This window comes from Puma concolor, chromosome B4 (genome assembly GCF_028749965.1).
Source record: "Puma concolor isolate L17-30 chromosome B4, mPumCon1.1.hap2, whole genome shotgun sequence".
Lineage (NCBI taxonomy): Eukaryota > Metazoa > Chordata > Mammalia > Carnivora > Felidae > Puma > Puma concolor.
This window is the reverse complement of record NC_141673.1, coordinates 67,646,626-67,670,080: the sequence shown is the minus strand read 5'-3', so window position 1 is coordinate 67,670,080 and position 23,455 is coordinate 67,646,626. Positions and strand designations below refer to the sequence as shown.

General features: G+C 38.7%; 1 protein-coding gene across 1 annotated transcript in view; it reads right to left on the bottom strand.

Annotated features, from left to right (window-relative positions):
• Positions 1–23,057, bottom strand: part of OR10AD1 (olfactory receptor family 10 subfamily AD member 1) — a 90,934-nt gene extending 67,877 nt beyond the window's left edge. The window contains exon 1 of the mRNA XM_086713553.1: positions 22,872–23,057. The gene's annotated coding sequence lies outside the window, so the exon portion shown is untranslated. The remainder of the gene's footprint in view (positions 1–22,871) is intronic.
• Positions 23,058–23,455: the final 398 nt, after the last annotated feature.

Sequence of the window (23,455 nt, the reverse complement as noted above, 5' to 3'; positions counted from 1 at the left end):
CAAAGTAATCCTAAAAAAGAAAACCAAAGCTGGAGGCATCACAATCCCAGATTTCAAGATGTATTACAAAGCTTTAATCATCAAGATGGTACGGTACTGGCACAAAAATAGACACTCAGATCACTGGAACAGAATAGAGAACTCAGAAATGGACCCACAACTATATGGTCAACTCATCTTTGACAAGCAGGAAAGAATACCCAATCGAACAGTCTTTTCAGCAAACGGGGCTGGGAAAACTGGACAGCAACATGCAGAAAAATGAACCTGGACCACTTTCTTACACCATACACAAAAATTAACTCAAAATGGATGAAAGACCTAAGCATAAGACAGGGCACCATCAAAATCCTCGAGGATAAAGCAGGCAAAAACCTCTTTGACCTTGGCTGCAGCAACTTCTTACTCAACATGTCTCTGGAGGCAAGGAAACAAAAGCAAAAATGAACTATTGGGACCTCATCAAAATAAAAACCTCCTGCACAACGAAGGAAACAATCAGCAAAATTAAAAGGCAACCAATGGAATGGGAGAAGATATTTGCAAACGACATATCAGATAAAGAGTTACTATCCAAAAGCTATAAAGACCTTATCCAACTCAACACCCAAAAAACAAATAATCCATTGAAGAAATGGGCAAAACACATGAATAGACACATCTCCAAAGAAGACATCCAGATGGCCAACTGACACATGAAAAAATGCTCTACATCACTTATCATCAGGGAAATACAAATTAAAACCACAATGAGGTACTACCTCACGCCAGTCAGAATGGCTAAAATTAAAAACTCAGGCAACAAGAGATGTTGGTGAAGATGTGGAGAAAGAGGATCCCTTTTGACTGTTGTTGGGAATGCAAGCTGGAGCAGCCACTCTGGAAAACAGTATGGAGGTTCCTCAAAAAATTAAAAATAGAACTACCCTATGACCCAGCAATTGCACTACTAGGTATTTATCCAAAGGACACAGGTGTGCTGTTTCAAAGGAGCACATGCACCCCAATGTTTATAGCAGCGCTATAGACAATAGCCAAAGTATGGAGAGAGCCCAAATGTCCATCGACAGATGAATGGATAAAGAAGATGTGAGACACACACACACACACACACACACACACACACAATGAAGTATTATCCAGCAATCAAAAAGAATGAAATCTTGCCATTTGCAACTATGTGGATGGAACTAGAGGGTGTTATGCTAAGTGAAATTAGAGAAAGACAAATATCATATGACTTCATTCATATGAAGAATTTAAGATACAAAATACATTAACAGAAGGGAAGGGAAGGAAAATAATATAAAACAAGGAGGGGAACAAAACATAAGAGACTCTTAAATACAGACTACAAACTGAGGATTGATGGAGGGCTTGAGGGTGGGGGATGGGCTAACTGCATAAGCGGCATTAAGGAAGACACTTGTGGGGATGAGCACTGGGTGTTATACACAGGGGATGAATCACTGGAATCTACTCCTGGAATCATTATTGCACTATATGCTAACTTGGATGGAAATTTAAAAATGAATAAATAAAAATATAAAAAATATAAATAAATAAATAAAAAGATTTTGCCCAATGATAGGCTAATGTAAGTGTTCTGAACACCTTTAAGGTAGGCTAGGCTAAAATATGATGTTTCGCGGATTAGATGTATTAAGTGGGTTTTCAACTTATGATATATTCAACTTACAATAGGTTTATTGGGAAGTAACCCCATCCTACACTAAGAAAGATTTGTATTTCTAGTTTGTTTTGAAGGATATTTTCACTTGATATAGAATTCTGTATTAACAGTTTTTTTTCTTTCAGCACTTTAAGTATGTTACTCTGTTGTCTTAGTTTCTGATGAGAAGTATGCTGTGATTTTAATCTTTTGTTCCTCTGCATAAAATGTGTCTTTTTCTTTTTCTCTAGCTGCCTTCAAGATAATCTTTTATTTTCACATTTAAATATGATGTGTCTAATTGTGTGTCTGTGTGGGTGTTGGAATTTATTCTGCTGTGATTCTCTGAGCATTTTGGATCTGTGATTTGACATCTTTCATTATTTCTTTGAAAGTTCTCACCTATTGTTTGTTCACATTTTTCCTACCTTGCTCTCTCATCTTCTAAATTTCTATTTACATGTATGTTAGGCTGTTTGAAATTTTCACATATCTCTTGACTATTTGGAGTTTTTTCATTCTTATTAGTTTTTGTGTTATAGTTGTGTAATTTCTATTGACCTATCTTCCAGTTCACTGATTTCCTCCCCTTGGCTATGTGGAATCTACTTACGAGCCTATTGGAGGCATTCTTCATTACTGTTACTATAAGTTGTTTTTATTTTTAGTATTTCATTTGTCTTTTTCCTATAGTTCCCATTGCTGCCAACTGAAATTACCCAACTTTTGATGTATATTAGCCATATTTTCTATCATAGCCTTTCACATATTAATCAGAATTATTTTAAATTCCCTTTTTGATAAGGTAAACATCTGGTTAACTTTTTTTGTTTTTGTCTTTTTTTTTTTTTTTTTTAAATGACTCCTAATTTTTGGTTGAAAGTTAGACATTGTGGATAGGACACAAGAAACTGAAGAATATAGTATTATGCCTAGAAATGGCCATGATCTAGTATCTATAATTTTGGAAAAGTTCTCAATTGACCTCACTTTCCTTCCAGTTATTACTACCTCAATTTCCTCCAGTGATTCCTTTCAGTTTGCAAAGGAATTTCCCTTATAAGAAAAGTTGTCTGTATAAGTTGTCTCTACTTGCGTGTTTCTTTCTTTAGTCCATTGCAATCTGGCTTCTATCTCAATTCCTCTGAAAATGTTCTCATGAAAGCCTCCAACAATGCAGATGGTCTCTTATTTATCCTAATTTTTATTCAGTCTCTCAGCTCTGTTGGGGGAGGTCATCAAGAGGACATAACTTCTAGCTGACCCATGAGCTAGACTCTGGTAATCAGAAGCTCCTTACCCCCTCCTCTAGTCTTAGAGTGTGTATTTTGCTTGCCTTCCCTGATCCCAGAAGCTGCTCCAAGGACATAGCCTCGAGATAGTGATGTGGTGTTGAGGCCATTTGGATGGTAAATGTGACTGAACCCAGTTAAGGCTTCTATATAAACTTTTAAGATTTGGCAGGTGTTAATGGAGATCTACTCATCTTGTGGCCACCCAAGACAAGCCTCATGTGTAAACTGCTTTGCTTTTTTAAGCCTGCCACCTAACAATCTTGAGTGGCCTGCCTCTTTTTCAGTTTCCCCTTGTCCTCGGCTTAGGAGCTGGTCTCAGATTACATCCAGGAAGCTCTCAAGGAGGTTGCAACCAACAAGCTGCTAATTCTTTCTCATGATCTTCTTGTGACAGAGCCAGACACCTACCCATATTCATTCTCACCCTTGTTATTATGTTTTATTTTTTTTAACGTTTATTTATTTTTGTGTGTGTGAGAGAGAGTATGAGCAGGGGCGGAGCAGATAGGGAGATACAGAATTTGAAGCAGGCTCCAGGCTCTGAGCTGTCAGCACAGAGCACGATGCTGGGTTTGAACTCATGAACTGAGAGATCATGACCTGAGCCAAAGTTGGACACTTAACTGACTGAGCCACCCAGGAGCCCCTCACCCTTATTATTTTTAAGAAAATCCTAGTTTCATTTAGTGTAGCAATTTACTCAGCTGAAAAAAACCCAAAATTTTTTAAGGCTTCCCTGCATATAGATTGTCATTTGACTAAGTCCTGGCCTGTGAGATAAATATAAGCAGATGTTTCTGGGTGGAACTTCCTTTAAAAGGGGTAGGGACTAACTCTGCTGCATTTTTCCCCTTGTTTTCTCTCCTCTCCCTACTTTTGGCTTAGAATGAAGACACTGTCATTGGGAGCCAGAAGCTCTTTTGCAAGTATGAGATGACCTTGAGGGTAACTAGAATACTCTCACTTCTGCCTAAATTATTTTTTTAAATGTTTTTATTTATTTTTGAAACAGAGAGACAGAGCATGAGCAGGGGAGGGGCAGAGAGAGAGGGAGACACAGAATCTGAAGCAGGCTCCAGGTTCCAAGCTATCAGCACAGAGCCTGACGCGGGGCTCGAACTCACAGACTGTGAGATCATGATCTGAGCTGAAGTTGGACACTTAACTGACTGAGCCACCCAGGTGCCCCACTTCTGCCTAAATTCTATTGGTCAAAGAAAGTCACACGATCAAGTCCAGATTCAATGGGGAGAACTGTATGGTCATATGAACAATGGATAGGAATTATTATCCTATTTCAAGGAGAGAGTAATAAGTCTATTAAACTAGTGTATGCAATTGCTCATTCTAGAAACCTAGGAGTCATCTGTGATGCCTCCATTTTCCTCACTCTCAACATCTAATCCATTGGGAAATCCTATTGAATCTGTTGTCAAAGTACATACAGAATTCATACATTTTCTCTCTGCCACCTTGTCCAAGATACCATCACTTCTTGCCCAGGCTCCAGGAGTCTCTTAATTGGTCTTCTCCCTTTTACTCTTATCTTCCTATCAGTTTTCTTCACTGCAGCAAGAGCCATCTTATAATATAAATCAGTTTGCATTGGCCATTCACTTAACAATGACTTTATATTGCATTTAGAATAAAATTTGAATTCCTAATAATACCATTCAAGGCTACGTATTACCCTCCCTCTGCCCTCTGATCTCTCCAATCTCATTTCACTCTGGTTTCTTCTTCTTTCACTATATTCCAGCCACATGAGTCTTATTTCAGAAACTTAAACTTTCCAAGCTCTTCCCTATTTCACGCCTCTCCGTATGTTATTACATCTCTAGAATGCTCTTGCCTTAATTTCTTCCATGACTAGCTCATTCCCATCCCTTATGTCTTTGTTTATGTATCATTTTCTCAGATTAGCCTTCTCTGACCCTCCTCTTTAAAGCTGGTCCCCTTGCTATTCCCTAACTAGCCCTTTGTTGAATTCTGTCATAATTCTTATTTTTCTGTTTACTTATCTCCTCAAGTAGAGTGTAAGCTCCATGAAGGCAAGAGCCATTTCTGTTGTTCGCTGTTGTATCCCAATACCTGGCCTTAACCCTGGTACTTTGTAGATTTTAAACAAAAATGCTGAATGAGTGAGTGAATGGATAAATAAATGATATAATAAAGGTCTGAGCCAGGACAGTTGCCATGGGTAAAGAAAGGATAGAATATTTGAAAAATTTAAGTTTCAAGTTAAATGCCCAGTCCTCTCTGAAGCCTCTCCTTATTTCTCTAGTCAGAAATTGAGTATAATGTCTCATGGCTGAACATCTTCTAATTTCTGTTTGTGCCTCACTTGTGGTACTTAATATGTGGTACTCTTATAGTGATTGTTTTTAATGACTTCTCTTTCCTGCCAGACTTTTACCTATCTTAATGCAAAACTGTATTTTATTCATCTGTCTCCCATAATGCACAGCATTGGCACACAGTAGACTGAATATATGTTTTGAATGAAAGAATGAGGAAATGATCTGAACATTTTCTAGTTCTAGGGTAAGAAGAAGGGGTTTCCATAGATTGGGTACCTGGGTAACTTCCCTGTGACTCAGCCTTTCAGGGAGGAGCCCATTCTGCTTGAAAGTTTTCCAATCTCATTACAAAGGTTCTTTGTTCAGGGCATGACTTTGCCATGCTTCACTTTCTGAAGTAAATCAAAGAAAGATACAAATAATGGATATTCTTCCAGATTTAGTAATCTCAAGCAAAAGCCTACTATTATAGTAGGCAGCAGTAATTATAACACAGAGCATTTCCCAGCACATCCCAGTTAGGCCAATAGAAATGACTTTGAACTTCCAAACTTTTGCTACCTGGGGAAGCCTGGTAATAGTGTTGAGCATACTCTGAGGAGGCACTTGGGTTCCAGCCAGTCTCTGCCGAGGCTGAACCCCTCATTCTCCCTTCTTCTCTGGTGTCTGTGGTAATAGGCCTTAGGGGAGAAGAAAGTAGAGTTGAGCTGAGACTGTCAGGGCCTCATTAGCATTTGCTACTTAGAGATTCCCTGTAGTTCCAAGTGTGGAAATCCCCATAGGCAGCTTTACTTTAGATCAATTTAAGGTCAGTCTCAGGTTTGCTTTTACTCTAAATAAGTCTCAAGAGGTTAGTTAGAAAGATGCCTACAGTGACTCCCCAAGTGACAGCTCAAAGAGGATCAGAAGCAGCTGGGATTTATTAAAAGAGTGAACAAAGGGCACATGTCCAGGAAGTGTCCCTACAGATCTTGTTCCAAGCATCCTGAGTAACCTGGCAACTTCAGGGTCAGCTCTCCCTGGTATGTAACTTACGGACTGTTCCTGGAAGACCCACTCCACTCCTACCCTAAATCTTTGTTTTGCTGTCATTTCTGGATTAGTGAGGAGAGGCTGGTCTCTGACTTTGGGACATCTTTTTTAACAAGTACTTCTCTAATCTACACCAATCATCAATAGCTAGATTAAATCCCCTTCTGGAAATAAGACTGTCATCTCATCATACCCTGCATCACAGATTGTTTCCAATAACAAAACAAAAAGAACCTAAACAATTATTCAAAAAAAACAAACTGTTAAGTAAAACATGGAACACCTATATAATGGCATTTTATGTTGCTCACTCCATGAATACCCGTTTACCTATAATTTTAAGTGAAAAATCAGGATGAAGAATTCTATATATCATATAAAAAGCTACATAAAGCCACATTTTGGCAAGGGATAAATGGAAAATACTAAAATGATAACCGCGAAAGTATTATGGATGTGATTTCCTAATCGTTATTTTTCTTTGAATCTTTCTATTTTTTTTTTAATTTTTTTTTTCAACGTTTATTTATTTTTGGGACAGAGAGAGACAGAGCATGAACGGGGGAGGGGCAGAGAGAGAGGGAGACACAGAATCGGAAACAGGCTCCAGGCTGCGAGCCATCAGCCCAGAGCCTGACGCGGGGCTCGAACTCACGGACCGCGAGATCGTGACCTGGCTGAAGTCGGACGCTTAACCGACTGCGCCACCCAGGCGCCCCTGAATCTTTCTATTTTTTAATAGCATGTATTACTATCATAATCAGGAAAAAAAACATTAAAATGGTAACAGCCATTCAGCACAGAGTTATGGTTTTCTAACATTATGCCAAAAAAAAAAAAAAAAAAGACTGATTAATGTATTTGTTTTTTAGGGTTGCCATAACAAAGTACCACCAACTTCACAAACTGGGTAGTTTAAAACAACAGAAATCTATTCTCTCTCAGTTTGGAATGCTAGAAGTCCAAAATCAAGGTATCAGCAGGATTGATTACTCCTGGAGGCTCTGAGGGAGAATCTGTTCCATGCTTCTCTCCTTCTGGTGGTGGTAACTGGCAATCCCTGGCATTCCTTAGCTTATAGACACAATATTTCATTATCACCTGCCCATCTCCCTATATGTCTGTGTCCAAATTCCCCTCTTCTTACAAAAAGACACCAGTCATTGGATAAGTGCACACCCTAGTCCAGTATGGCTTCATCTTAACTTGATTACATCTGCAAAGACCCTGTTTCCAATAAGGTCACATTCACAGAGAAGTTGCTGGGAGAATAAGTACCCAGGCCTCATCCTCTGTTCTACCTCTCATCTTCAGACAGTGGCCCTCTTGGTAGAATCCAAATGGAAGTAAGATGGCAAGGAAGCCCATGGTGGAGAACTTACAGATTATTCCCTGGGAGCACAGAGCAGGGTGGAGAATGGATTTTTAAGGGCAAAAGGAAGCCATCCAGCATACTGGATATTTATTTAGTGTCATGAATGTTTATATGTTTGGACTGAGGCCTTGGTTCCTCCCTAGTAATGCAAAAGGCTGACCTCTATTCCTTGCCACATGAGCCTTTCCACTTTGCTTCATTGAAGCACACAAGAAAAGCCAGACAGAGAAAATGCCAGCCACATGGAAGGTGAAGTCTCTTATAACCTAATCATGCAAGTGACATCCAATCATTTTTCCTGTATTATATTCATTAGGAAAAGGTCAATAGGTCCAGTCCACACTCAAAGGGAAAGAATCAAACAAAAATGTAAACAACACTTCTCCCCTTTATTCTAATAGATTCCTAATTTTGTTTCCCCTTTTCAAATGCCCCAAGGGTAGCTGGGTAGCTACAGGGGGTCAGTCTTAATTAGTCCATACCTATCATGGTGATCCTATTTCCCTTGCCAAGCATTACTTTAAGTATAAGAGTATGATGAAAATCCAGTAAAATATTTGGGAGGCTAATCTCCTGGTAGGCTTCTGGGAAGATTATCCTTACTGTTTTTTTAAAAATTTTTTTAAATGTTTATTTATTTTTGAGAGAAAGAGAGAGACAGAGGGCAAGCAGAAAGGGGCAGAGAGAGAGGGAGACAGAATCCAAAGCAGGCTCCAGGCTCAAAACTGTCAGCACAGAGTCTGATGCAGGGCTCAAACTTGTGAATGGGAGTTCATGACCCGAGCTGAAGTCGGATGCTAACCAACTGAGCCACCCAGGCACCCCTGTCCTCACTCTTTCAAGGGACATAAGCACAGGGACATTTCCTGCTCCTCTGAATGTGTGATGTTCAGGATTTTGTCAGCCATCTTGGAAGCATGGAGCATCCAGACTAAAAAGATAAACCAACACCAAGTGAGGATGGCAGAGCAGAAAGATTTAGAAGACACCTAAGCTTCTAATGAAGTTAATGAGTTGTTGAATTAACCAACTCTGGATCATCCTTCTCTGTAGTCCTTATTATGTGATTTAACAATGTATTCATTGGGGGCACCTGGGTGGATCAGCCAGTTGAGCTTTGGACTCTTGATTTGGGCTCAGGTCATGATCTCATAGTTCGTGAGTTTGAGCCCCGCATCGTCGGGCTCTGTGCTGACAGCTCAGAGCCTAGAGCCTGCTTTGGATTCTGTGTCTCCTTCTCTCTCTGCCCCTCCCCTACTTATGTTCTGTCTTTCTCTCTTTCTCAAAAATAAATAAACATTAAAAAAAAGACAAGAAAATGTAGTTTAAAAAATAATAAATAAAGTGAACAATGCCTGACACATTACAATGGTGCAATAAATGTGAGGTATTATTATTATTACTTATGTCAGACATTAAACTCAGCAATTTACATGGTGATTAGTTTATTTCCAGGGAGGCAGATATTACCACTTTTATTTTACTGGTGGCAAAGTGAGATCAAGCAGATTAAATAATTTATTCAAAGTCACAGAATGACTATATTAGGTAGAGACTAGAATATCTCCATTTTATAGATATGGAAATTGAGATTTAGCCACTCAACTAGTAAACAGCAGAGCCAGGATTTGAATCCAGACATTCTAACTCCAGAGCCAATGTTTTTAACCACCATTCTACATATTGCCACAGATGGATCATAATTTATTGAACCATTCTCCTGTTATTGGATAATTGGGTTTCTAAATTTTCATTGTTATAAGTAAGTGAACATCTTGTACACATATCCTTGACATAGCTGAACAATGATTTCTGTATGATAAATTCCTAAAAGTGGAAGAGGGTCTGTTTTTTCATATCCAACAATGCCAGAGGAGCAAAATAACCAGAGGAGCAAAAATCAGAAATTAATAGAAACTTTTTAACATGGTCTAGAGCAAGACATCTGAGCTGGAGAGGAGAGAGATCTTTGTGTATTTTCTAAATTGGATGTAGACATGCAAATTAGGAGCAGATCTGTACTCCCAGCCCCCACCCCTATTCTTACAAATTTAGGACTCTGTTCAGTAGTACCTTGAGATTAGAGCAAGAGTATGAAACCAAAAACTGGAGGGGAATTCATAATAGTGCATCCCAGCCTTGGGGCTGCTCGTTCTAGTCCCTACTCCAGTTACTCTCACCCTAAGCAGCTTAGCAGCTTCTTTCTCCTTTTCTTTCCTCCAGACCTTCCCATACCTTATTGGAAGGCAGGGATGTAGAGTGGCTGAAGGGAGCTCTTCCACTGACAGGAAGTGCACGGCATTTTTCAGAATTAGTATTCATGGACGACATTATGATTCTGGATGTTAGTGTTATCTGTCTTATCCCCATTCATTTATTCATTCCACAAATAGACTTAGAATGTCTGTAATTTGCCAGGCAATGTTCTAAATGCCAGGGATGCATCAGTAAGCAAGAGCCAAAACTCCCTGTCCTTGTGACACTCTATTCTTGTTATTGAGTGAATGACTACACAGGACATGCCAATATGCAGATTCATTATGTCAACCATGAATAATAATATATTCAGAAAGTCACTTCTACTGCATTCCAGAAATTCTCTCTGGCCTCACCCTAGTCCCCAGAAATGTCCAAAATATTTGGCCCTCATACTCTTGCTCTAATCTCACAGATCCTTAGATCCACTACTCCAAGCTTAACTTTTTTACCTGCATGATGACCTGACCCAGGAAAATGCATACCTCAGTCCACTTCCATTAGGCTGTTAGCCTTAACCATTGTCCAGAAACTATTTAGGCACAGCAAATTTAGAAGCAAGTCTCCCAGTCTCCCCTTTTAAGATTACTTTATTTTTAAATAGGTAATATAGACAGGTAATTATGTCTCCAGCCTCTAAATTTCCTTTTCCAGAGGTAACCAGTGTTTCCACCTATTTGTGTATCATTTCAGGAAAAAAAATGTAAATGTAACTAATATTGAGTGGAGCTATCTCTGTTGCTCAAGAATTGATGCCTAGGGCCTTTAGTGAGGCAGAGAGGTACTGAAATCCTCATGTTCAAAAGAGATACCACCAAAGAGCTAGCCACATTTGGGAGTCAGATACTCCCTCCAGGTTCAATAAGATGCAGACAAACTAGTTTTCCCACACTTGACTATCTACTCCACGTTTCCCAGTTCAAAAAGCAAAAGACTGGGGAGGGGAGAAGAAAAAATTATCAGAGTTGTGATGGCTTAGAAAAGATTTGTGGCTTTCCCCTCCCTTCTCATAGAAGACAGGGCAGCTTCCTCCACCATCACACCAAGAAGAGTAAGGAGGGAGGTCCCAAGAAAATTCCCAGTAGGTTTTGGGGAGTGTATTTAGAAGGGGGGAGGCAAGTGGATACATCCCTGCTCAGATGCTCACAGATGGTGGAACTGATGATGCTACTGTCATAACTTTTGTGGGGAGCTTGTCATATTTACATGTTCCTAAAGAAGTATGCCTACCATTTGCCTTGAAATATCTGGATGTGAGAGGCTTGCTGGAGTAACCTGAGCCAGTAGGGCAATAAGGGGCAATGGAAATATGATGGTTGATTTTATGTGTCAATTTGATGGGGTCACAGGATGCCCAAATGTTTGTATTTCTAGGTGTATCTGTGAGAGTGTCTCTAGAAGGGATTAACATTAGAATAGCTGGACTGAGTAAAGAAGACTACTCTTCCCAACGTGGGTGTGTATCAATTTGTTGAGGGCCTAAAAAGAATAAAAATGTAGAAGAAAGGAGAATTCACTCTGTCTGCTTGAGCTGTGGCATCGGTTTTCCCCTGCCTTCGGATTGCAACTTCTATCATTGGTGCTCCAGTTCTCAGGCTTTTGGATTCAGACTGGAATTATACACCACCTTGCCCGTGTCTCCAGTTTGCAGGTAGCAGACTGTGAGACTTCTCAGCCTTGATAATCCTATGAGCCAATCCTCAAAAATGTCTTAAGATATATACTATACTATTAATCCTTATCCCAGCCTTCCCCAAAGGTAACTATGGCCTTTTATCAGAGTAACTGTGCACTAGGGAAAAGGAAATAATTAGATCTTTCAGAGACTACCGGACACTAACCCTGAACTGACACAACTTCCAGGAGACTCAAAATGTCACTATGGTCCACCAGTCAGAAAAGGGGCTTATAGAGGTTAGGTAATCAATGGAGTTTTAGCTCAGATTCTCTTCTCAGAGGGTGCAATGGGTCACCAAAAACTATGCCGTGGTTATTTCTCCATTTCTAAAATGCACAGTCAGCAGCTGGCAGAATCCTCACACTGGTTCCCTGACCTGTGGAGTGAAGGCTATTTTTCTGGGAAAGGCAAAATGGAAGCCACTAGGAAAACAGTAAATCAAAGGCAATGTCACACTCCTGGAAGGAATACAAAGATTAGTGCCACCACCAAGAACTTTAAAGATGCAGGGGTGGTGATTCCCACCACATCCCCATTCAACTGTCTTTTGTGGCCTGTGTGATAGATCTCGAAAATGAAAATGGATCACCAAAAACATAACCAGGTGTGGGGCGCCTGGGTGGCTCTGTTGGTTAAGCATCTGACTTCGACTTTGGCTCAGGTCATGATCTCACGGTTTGTGAGTTCGAGCCCTGCATCGGGCTCTGTGCTGACAGCTCAGAGCCTGGAGACTGCTTCGGATTCTGTGTCTCCCTCTCTCTCTCTGCCCCTCCCCTACTTGTGCTCTCTCTCTGTCTCTCAAAAATAAATAAATAAATGTAAAACAAAACAAAACAAAAAAAAACCTTAACCAGGTTCAGCCATTCCTTGGTTCCTGATATGCAGCTATTGACCTAGCAAATGCTTTTTCTTGATATCTCCTAGTAAAGATCATAAGAAGGAGTGAATGATTAGGAATGAATGTTGCTTTCAGCTGACAATGCCAGCAATACACCTTCACAGTCTTACCTCAGAGATATATCAACTCTCCAACCCTATGTCATAATTTAGTTCACACGGATCTTGATCACCTTTTCCTTCCATAATATATCACAGTGGTCTGTTATGTAGATGTTGTTACTGAAAGTTTGAAATTTTCTTTTTTCCTTGGATTGAAACAATTGTTTTATAATGATAGTAAGGATTTTCTTAGCAGTGTCTTCATCATGATAGTCAAGTGGAAAAAAAAAAGCCTATGTTTTCATGTTTATACATGACACGTTAGAAGCCATGGAAATTATATAATCTTTAAAGACATCATGCACTCCTTGCCTTCACGCCTTAGCTGACGTTAGTCCCTAGGGAGCATGCCAGCCCCCTTTATTAATCCTCCTCCTCAACACAGAGCTAACTCCATAGGTGGAGTTAGGACTCCCCTTGGAAAAGGATGTTACTTTTTCCTCTTTGTAGGCATACCTGGGAGTATATGATCCAAAATTTAGATTTGGGGATCAGGGGAAAGTGAGAGCTCCCACATAAGCCTTGAGCCTAAGCAACACTTGCAAACACAGAATTTACTAGAAAGTCTTACACTAGGAGTTTTTAGACACTGACTCAACCAATTAATGATTCTCATTCTGTCAATCCTCTTTACTTCTGGGTCTAGGATAAGGTCAGTGATGGACAGGGCCAATGAAATTTCAGAAGATCAATATTAGATAAGGCTGAAGTCTAGTACTATCCACAAGATTTGTCACTAATTCCCTCACATGAAATGTGTCCACAATCTAGGTAGTACCCTATTTTAAAATTTGTTACTTTTTATTTTCTTAGCTTGATGTTATTCTCAGATAGTAGAAAGACAAATAGCTACATAAACATAAAAATACACAAATATAAGTAAACATGAGATTTAATATTTGAAGAATGTGGTCGTATATTTCCTGACTCCTGTGCTATTTGACACAAAAACCAAATCTCTCTATAATCCAAGTAGTTATTATGTAAGTGATGAAAAGGGGTCTAGTTAAAAGGAAAAGAGCAGGCAATAAGTAAAAGAGGTGGAAGTCAAAAGGAAGGTAAGAAGTTTGTTTAAGGAAAGATAGGAATAAGCAGAAGGGGCAAGGACTTCCTGTTGGCAGTCTTTCCCTTAATGATGTATCATTGTTCAAGTATTTCTAGTAAATTCATGTAATTCTCTTCCTACTCATGGGCCATTCACTCTAATTTATATCAAACTAAGGTCAATTCTTGCTTCATAAAACTAAGCAAGCCCAGATCATTATCCAGTGAAACAATATCTCAATGTCTCTTGCATGAGGCCCTTTTAGTTCTTTAAAGAGAAATTTTGCTCTTCCATGCTTCCTGGAAGAAAGTCATACCCAAGTCCTCACACAGTCATATTTGTGGGCTTCCTCCTTTACCCATTCATAAGGGGCAGTGAAGAACAGGCTTCTACACCACTGTATTCTCTACACCTTTAAATATATGGCATTCAACCTTATATTTATTGAGCATCTACTATGCTCCAGACACTCTTTTAGATGCAAGAATTGCAGCAATGAAGAAGACATTCTTACAGATCACAGATTCTGGAGGAAGGGGAAGTCGATTAACAAATCATAGGTAAACAAGCAGGACATCATTCAGATAATAACAAATGTTACACTACCTTAGATCGGGTGGTCAGGGAATGACCTGAGACAAGAATGATGTGAAGGAGCAAATGTGAAGATTTTGGAACAGAGGGTTCCAGGCAGAGAGAATACAAAGTGTCAAAGTGCTAAGGTGGGAATAAGCTTGGTGAGTTCAAGAAACAGAAAGACTAGAGTGACTGGAGCAGAGTGCAAAGGGCAGAGAAGTGGCAGGGTGGCCAGAGGACAGATCATGTAGATCAGAGAAAGTGTCTGAATTTCATTTTACATGTATAGGGAACAGAATTCTCTAGAGTAGGATTCATAAGAACTTCATCACAGAGTACGGTAAATTAAGAACTGCAGTCATTGGCAGAGTTATTCCTTTTTGATTGAACATTTCTTTTTGCTTTCAGGATAACTTATTACATATCTTGTATGATGTCACCTTTTTGGAAAAACTTCTTAAGAATAAAAAACTTCATTAAAAAATAAGGATTTCTGGCTAAGGAAGAACTTCACTGACAGTTAAACATGAATATTCAATTAATAAGAGCTTTTCAAAAACAAATACATCTATTCTTACAAATAGAATCTACTTAGGTAATTACTAAAATATATTCATGAAGAATACATTCTTAAATAAAATCATAAGAATTCTTCGTATTCTAGAACATGTTCTTATTATTTTTTGTTTTTATAATCTTTCATCTCCTCTCTCTGCTCCTCAGTATCTAGCTATGGTACCAAGAAAACAGAACATTATTTAAAATGCTATTAGGCAACAAATGATTTTTTTTTATATGTTTATTATTTCGGAGACACAGAGAGACAGAGCATGAGTGGGGGAGGGGCAGAGAGAGAGGGAGATACAGAATCTGAAGCGGGCTCCAGGCTCTGAGCTGTCAGCACATAGCCTGACGCGGGGCTTGAACTCACAGACCGTGAGATCATGACCTGAGCCGAAGTCGTTCGCTCAACGGACTGAGCCACCCAGGTGCCCCAACAAATGATTTTTTTAAAACTTTAAATAATAGTAAATAGCTAAAATAAAGAGGTAAATTTGTTGGAGTGCCTGGGTGCCTCAGTCCGTTAAACGTCCGACTTCAGCTCAGGTCATGATCTCACGGTTCGAGAGCTGCCGCCCGCGTTAGGCTCTGTGCTGACAGCTTGGAGCCTGGACCCAGCTTCAGATTCTGTGTCTCCCTCTCTTTCTTCCCCCTCCCCTGCTCATGCTCTGTGTCTCTGCCTCTCAAAAATAAATAAAGATTAAAAAAACTTTTAAGAGGTAAATTTGTCAAAATGATGATTTCATGACAATGCAGCAAACTGGTCATTTGCTTTTGTTGCACTGGCATCCTATATATTGTTAATGAATTAATTGAGGGCTAATAAGAGAGGTCAAAGTTCATGGAAGCCAGAATATTGTAGTTTGAATACAAACATCTAATTTAGCAGAAGGATTTTTTTTTGAAAGATACAAACCTACAGAGTAAACAAAAGATAAAACATCAGCACAATATATTTTAGAAACTGAAGGCTGATAGATGCATGGTATCTGATTTTGCAGAACTAAGAAAGACAAATTCCAGGCCACCAGCTAGGCAGGGGCATGGGGCTAAGAACAAATTGTGATGTGCAAAATCCTCTGGAACTGAGAATGAAAAGTGTGGAGTGAAGGCTAAAATGGGAAGAACTAGTTGAAAGTTACTTAAAATTTTTTTTTAATCCTTCATCCTTTCCCTCACTGCAATAGCTCTGAGACCACCTCTTACCCATCCTAGCAGAAAATTGGATATTTATTCTTTGGAGGAAGTAAACAGAGTGATTTTGTCTCAGCTACAATAGTTCTATTTGAAGGAATTAATATTACCCCAAAAATAGGGGGATTAAAGAAAGATATGTTTCCTAGATGTTAAGATTCTCAGATCTCCTCTCCCATTTAACTCCCAGAGTGCTGGCAGCCACATCTTTAGCCTCCAAGCAGAAGACCAGAAGAGTCTTCTCTGATGAATCAGAGCAACCAGAGAGGAAGGACCTAAACATATTGATATCAGGACTTCCTAACCAAAGACCCAACCAGTGTAACCAATAAAAAAGCTCGTAGTTAACAAGTCCCCACTAAAGCATTTTGGAATTTCAATCTATATTTTAGCCTTCTACTCTACATATGAACAGACAACGAAGTATTACCAGGCAAATGAGAAAACTTCCAATATGAGAAATAAAGGCCAAATCAAACTAATAGTAACAAAGGTGGGCGGGGAGGCAACTTGGAGGAAACAGAGAATGTGCATAGAAAAGAAAAACAAAAGTCAAAATTCACAGACACTCAGAGGATGAAATGCATCCATGAAGCAAGTATAGGATGCTAAGAAAAGGAATATTTAGAAGACAAATGAAGGGCTCTTAGAATTAAATATGATATAGAAACACAATACAAGAGTTGGAAAAGAGTATCTCTCAGGAAGTGAGGCAAAGAGCCAAAGAGATTATCATATGGGAGGAAATCATCATCGAAATCATTCAAAATTTTTTTCTTAGAACCAAACAATTTCTTAGAATTTCATGAATTTCCAGATTGAAGGGTCCACAAAATGCTCAGTGTAATAAAGAAAATAGAAATACACCACAGTATATCACTGTAAAACTACAGTACACTGGTACAAAGAGAAGATTTTGTAAGCTTCCAGATAGATAGAAATATAGAAAAATAGAAAGATAAAATAGGTAAGATAAAAAGAATCAGAAACAGAAATGCTTCTCAAAAGCAACTCCAGAATCTACAAAATAATGGGTAAATACCACAGAAAAAGAATATATCCAACCTAGAATACTAAACCCAGTGAAACTACCAATCAAGTGTGAGGGTAGAATAAAGACATTTCTGACATGCAAGTTCTTACTTTTACCTCCCATGCACTTTTTCTCAGAAGATACTACAGGATACTTTACTCCAAAAAAAGGGAGTAGACTAAGAAAGGAGTAACATATGGGATGCAGAACATAGGAGATCCCACAAGAGAGAGGTGAAAGAATCCCAATGAGGAAGAGATATCCTAAAATGAGAATTACATACCAGACTAGAGCAGTGTGATTCAAAAGTCATACATATTAAATGCTGCTATCCCAATTCCCTCTGTCATTATGCCATTTTTAAAATCTTGACAAAGCTACTAGTAAGTATATTCCATCAGAAAAAAAGGAAGGCATGAGATCCAAGAAATTGGTAATTCAAATCAGGATAAAGCCAAGGGGAATTCTTAGGATAGCAGTAAAGGGAAGTCTCAGAATCACAGCTGCACAGCAGGATCAAAGGAGTAGAATAAATCTCTAGGGAGAGCCTCTCTCTCTCTCTCTCTCTCTCTCTTTCTCATTTACACACACACACACACACACACACACACACACACACACACACACACACTGGAACTGATAGATTAGCTGATGAAGTTGCCCTTGTGGGAATCTGTAATGAAAAGTTTTTGGAAGACAAGATGTCAGAAGAAATAGCAATTGGTAAAGGAAAATTTATGTAAAAACTGTGAAAAGATAAAGCAATTACCAATGTTAGTGAAGAGGTAAGAACGTAATCACAGTACATTACAATAATCTAATAGAATATCTGGACAATAATAATGTAAATACTGAATGCTGACTTAACCAAAAACTGTATATAACTCTACTGGGAAGATGGGGAAAGAAAAGTAGAGAGTTATGGAAGCACAGCAAAGCTATATTTTCTCTACCATTCCTATCTATCACAATTGGAAGTCAAAGGACAATGTCAAAAATAAATGAATGGAAAAGATATTTGGAAATTTGTAGATAGGCAAACAGAGATATATGAAAGCCAGAAGACACAGCTAGAAAAGGAGTCCAAAGTTGTTGTCTCTGGGCAGGAAGACTTGAAGAAGTAAGAAGGAGTGGGGTAGAAAGCCATTATATTTATAGTAAGTCTTTCAATGTTACTTGACTTCGTTCTTATTGCACGCATTACGTTAATCAAAATTTAAAGTAGTATTTAAAATCCCTGGGTTCCCAAGGGATACAGGAGTACTGATGCATAGGGGCACTTGTACCCCAATGTTTATAGCAGCACTCTCAACAATAGCCAAATTATGGAAAGAGCCTAAATGTCCATCGACTGATGAATGGATAAAAAATTGTGGTTTATATACACAATGGAGTACTACGTGGCAATGAGAAAGAATGAAATATGGCCCTTTGTAGCAACATGGATGGAACTGGAGAGTGTTATGCTAAGTGAAATAAGCCATACAGAGAAAGACAGATACCATATGGTTTCACTCTTATGTGGATCCTGAGAAACTTAATAAAAACCCATGGGGGAGGGGAAGGAAAAAAAAAAAAGAGGTTAGAGTGGAAGAGAGCCAAAGCATAAGAGATTCTTAAAAACTGAGAACAAACTGAGGGTTGATGGGGGGTGGGAGGGAGGGGAGGGTGGGTGATGGGTATTGAGGAGGGCACCTTTTGGGATGAGCACTGGGTGTTGTATGGAAAGCAATTTGACAATAAACTATATATTGAAAAAATAAATAAATAAATAAATAAATATTAAATATTGTTACCCTTGAAAAAAAAATAAAATAAAATTCCTGGGTTCCAAGAGAGATCATAATGCCTGATTTTGGCCTATATTTAATTGGATATTCACTCTGAATATCCAGCTTGATATCCCCTTTTAAATGCCCACAGTTTACACCCCACTCTGTACTTCCCAAATGCACAATGAAATCTTATGAACATAGAATAGGAATGAGCAAACTACAGCCCTCAGGAAAAATTGGCCTGCCACCTGTTTTTATATGAACTGTGAATAAAAGTGGATTTTCCAATTTTAAATGGTTGAAAAAAAATCAGAAGAAGAATATTTTGTGACACATAAAATTATATGAAATTCATATTTCAATGTGCATGCTTATTTGTTTACATTTTGTCTATGGCTGCTTTTATGCTACAGTGGCACAGTTGAGTAGCTGTGATAGTGACTATGGATAGCAAAGTAAACAATATTTACTATCTGGTCCTTTATAGAAAATGTTTGCCAACTCATGACTTAGAAGCTTAGTAAGACAGGATAGGTATATGTAGGACCATCTATCCTCTATTAGCACTATCCTGAAATCACATTTCAGAAATACACACACATATAAACAAATACACACTACAAACTATCAGAAAATCATCTTCCCTAGGTTCACCATTGAAGCTTTTTGTCAGATTTCATCATAGCAATTCCCTGGCAGTCCCCACTTCCCAGCATTATGATTTCTGAATTAACGCATGGCCTGTCATCTTCTCAATAAGAAACAAAGAAAAACTTACTTAGGGATTACATTGAATGTGTAGATTTCTTTGGGTAGTATAGACATTTTAACAATATCTGTTCACCCATTCCATGAGCATGTAATGTTTTTCCATTTCTTTGTGTCTTCTTCAATTTCTCTCATAAGTGTTCTATAGTTTTCAGAGTACAGATCTTTTACCACTTTGGTTAGGTTTATTCCTATGTATCTTATGTTTTTTGATGCAACTGTAAATGGGATTGATTTCCTGATTTCTCTTTCTGTTGCTTCATTTTTGGTATATATAAATGCAACAGAATTCTGTATGTTGATTTTATGTCCTGTGACTTTGCTGAATTCATGTATCAGTTCTAGCAATTTTATAGTGGAGTCTTTGGGTTTTCCATGTGGAGAATCATGTCGTCTGTGAAGAGTGAATATTTGACTTCTTCCTTGCTGATTTGGATGCCTTTTATTTCTTTTTGTTGTCTCATTGCTGAGGCTAGGACTTCCAGTACTATTTTAACTAACAGTAGTGAGAGTGGACATCCCCGTCATAATCAAAATAACACCATCATTTTTCACAGAGCTAGAACAAACAATTCTAAAATTTGTGTGGAACCAGGAAAGACCCCGAATAGCCAAAGTAATGTTGAATAAGAAGGCAAAGTGGAAGGCATCACAATTCTAGACATCAAGCTATATTACAAAGCTGTAATCATTAAGCAGTATGGTACTGGCACAAAAACAGACACATAGATCAATGGAAAAGAATAGAAAACCCAGAAATGGACCCACAACTATATGGTAAACTAATCTTCGACAGAGCAGGAAAGACTATCCAATGGATGGATACCTGGATAGCTCAGTTGGTTAAGTGTCCAATTTCAGCTCAGGTCATGATCTCACCATTCGCAGGTTCGAGCCCCACATCAGGCTCTCTGCTCTCAGCCCAGAACTCACTTCAGATCCTCTGTCCACTCCCTCTGCCCTTCCCCTGCTTATGTGCGCTCTCTTTCTCTCAAAAAATAAATAAACATTAAAAAAAAGAGTATCCAATGGAAAAAAGACAGTCTTTTCAACAAATGATGTTGGGAAAACTAGACTGCAACACGCAGAAGAATGAAATTGGACCACTTTCTTACACCATACACAAAAATAAATTCAAAATGGGTAAAGGATCTAAATGTGAGACAGGAAACCATAAAAATCTTAAAAAAGAACATAAGCAGCAACCTCTTTGACATCAGCCATAGCAACTTCTTACTAGACATGTCTCCTGACAAGGGAAACAAAAGCAAAAATGAACTACTAGAACTTCATCAAGATAAAAAAGCTTCTGCACATCAAAGACACCATCAACAAAACTAAAAGGCAGCCTATGGAATAGGAGAAGATATTTGCAGATGACATATGTGATAAAGGACTAGTATCTGAAATACATAAAGAACTTACCAAATTCAACACCCCAAAAATAAATAATCCAGTTAAGAAATGGGCAGAGGACAGGGCACCTAGGTGGCTTAGTCGGTTAAGTGTCCGACTTCAGCTCAGGTCATGATCTCACAGTTTGTGAGTTTGAGCCCCACGTCGGGCTCTGTGCTGACAGCTTGGAGCCTGGAGCCTGCTTTGGATTCTGTGTCTCCTCTCTCTGTCCCTCCCTGACTTGTGTTCTGTCTCTGTCTCTCAAAAATAAATGAATGTAAAAAAAAATTAAAAAAAAAAGAAATGGGCAGAAGACATGAACAGACACTTCTCCAAAGAAGGCATAAAAATGGATAACAGACACATGAAAAAATGCTCAACATCACTAATCATTTGAGATATACAAGTCAAAACCACAAGGAGATACCACTTCACACCTGTCTGAATGGCTAACATTAACAACTCAGGAAACAACATGTGGGTGAGGATGCGGAGAAAGGGGAACCCTCTTGCACTGTTGGAGGGAATGCAAACTGGTGCAGCCACTCTGGAAAATAGCATGGAGGTTCCTCAGAAAGTTAAATACAGAACTACCCTAAGACCCAGCAATTGCACTACTAGGTATTTATCCAAAGGATACAAAAATACTGATTCAAAGGGGTACATGCACCCTAATGTTTATAGAAGCACTAACAATAATAGCCAAATTATGGAGACAGCCAATGTCCATTGACTGATGTATGGATAAAGAAGATGTGGTATATATGTACAGTGGAATATTGCTCAGCCATCAAAAAGAATGAAATCTTGCTATTTTCAACAATGTGGCTGGAACTAGAGTGTATTATGCTAGGTGAAATAAATCAATCAGAGAAAGGCAAATACCATTTGACTTTATTCATATGTGGATGACCATAGAGGAAGGGAAGGAAAAATAAAAATGAAATAAAAACAGAGAAGGAAGCAAACCACAAGAGACTCTTAACTATAGAGAACAAACTGAGGATTGCTGGAGAGGAGGAGGGTGGGGGAATGGGCTAAGTGGGTGATGGGCATTAAAGAGGGCACTTGTTGCTACCATTTTTTTTTTTTTTGAGAGAGAGAGAGAGAGAGAGAGAGAGAGAGAGAGAGCGCACGTACACATGCGTGCAAGCGGGAAAGGGGCAGAGGGAGAGAGAGAATCTCAAGCAGGCAGCCTCCATGCCGAGCACAGAGCTCAACATGGGCTTGATCTCACAATTGTGATGTCATTACCTGAGCCAAAATAAAGACCCTTAACCGATTGAGCCATCCAGGAACCCTAAGGAGGGCACTTGTGATGAGCACTGGGTGTTATATGTAAGTGATGAATCACTGAATTCTACTTCTGAAACAAATACTACACAATATGTTGAATAACTTGAATTTAAATAAAATCTTGGAAGAAAAAAATAAAAGATGTTATTTGAAAAAAAGGAAAAAAAAAGAAAAACTTACTTAGGACCTGACTGTAAGAAAATTGGGTATACCATCTTTCAGTCTCTAGAATTACTATCATCAGGAAGAGAAGGAAACTAGGAAGGTGAGTGATCTAGAGAAGAAGAAAGTAATTAGAAATAAGGAATATTCTTATTTTCTTCATTACAAGAGGGTCTATCTTCCCAAAGGTAATATTGCTAGGAAAATGAAAACTGAAATGTATTTTTTATGTGTTTTTCATCCTTGATTTGAAATCTAGATCTGTTCTCCGTAAAATTGATTCTAGAAAGATAGTTTGCCTTCAAGACCATCTGTTGCTTGGCCCCAGGATGGTCCCAAACTGAATTTGCTTCTCAGAAAGTGAGAGTAAGAAGTTTGGGTTGAGGGGAGAAGGAGAAAGGTCATAACCTGTTTTCTGTCTATATTGGGCTTAAATAACAGACATTTCTACTCACTTACCTGGACTTTCCCTATTCCTCCAATCTGGGATACAGATATTGTGACTCCTCTTCTTAGGAAAGTTCTTCAAATTATGGTTTAGTTTTCTGTACTGGGGAAGTCAGTAATGCCAATTCCATTGAATTTCTGGTCCTATTTCTGTATTTAGACTTGAAGACCATTCCTTGTTGCTATAGAATTCAGGGTTAAGACTTCTTGGAAAACTGGCTTGAGATGCATAGACCTGAGGAAAAGAGAAGGGGAAAGAGAAAATAGAGTCCTGTTTTCAGGGGTTATTAGGGATATTAAACAAATTTCCAAAAGACTTTGGCCTAAACCTAAAGCTAGGATCTCCTGAGATATAGCGTACTGAGAGTTAGAAGAAGGACCTTCCAATCTCTTCTCAACTTTGTTGCCCTGTATTCATGCCTTCTAGTTTCATGTATTCCCATCATGACCTCTGCTATGCTACAGTAGTTGATAACTATAAGCAAAGAGACAAATTAATATTAGAGGTATAGGGCCTTAGGAAAGAATCACAAACTTCTCTAAAAAGATTAGAGGCCCAAGAGAAATACAAATCTTGTAACACACAGCAAGGATAC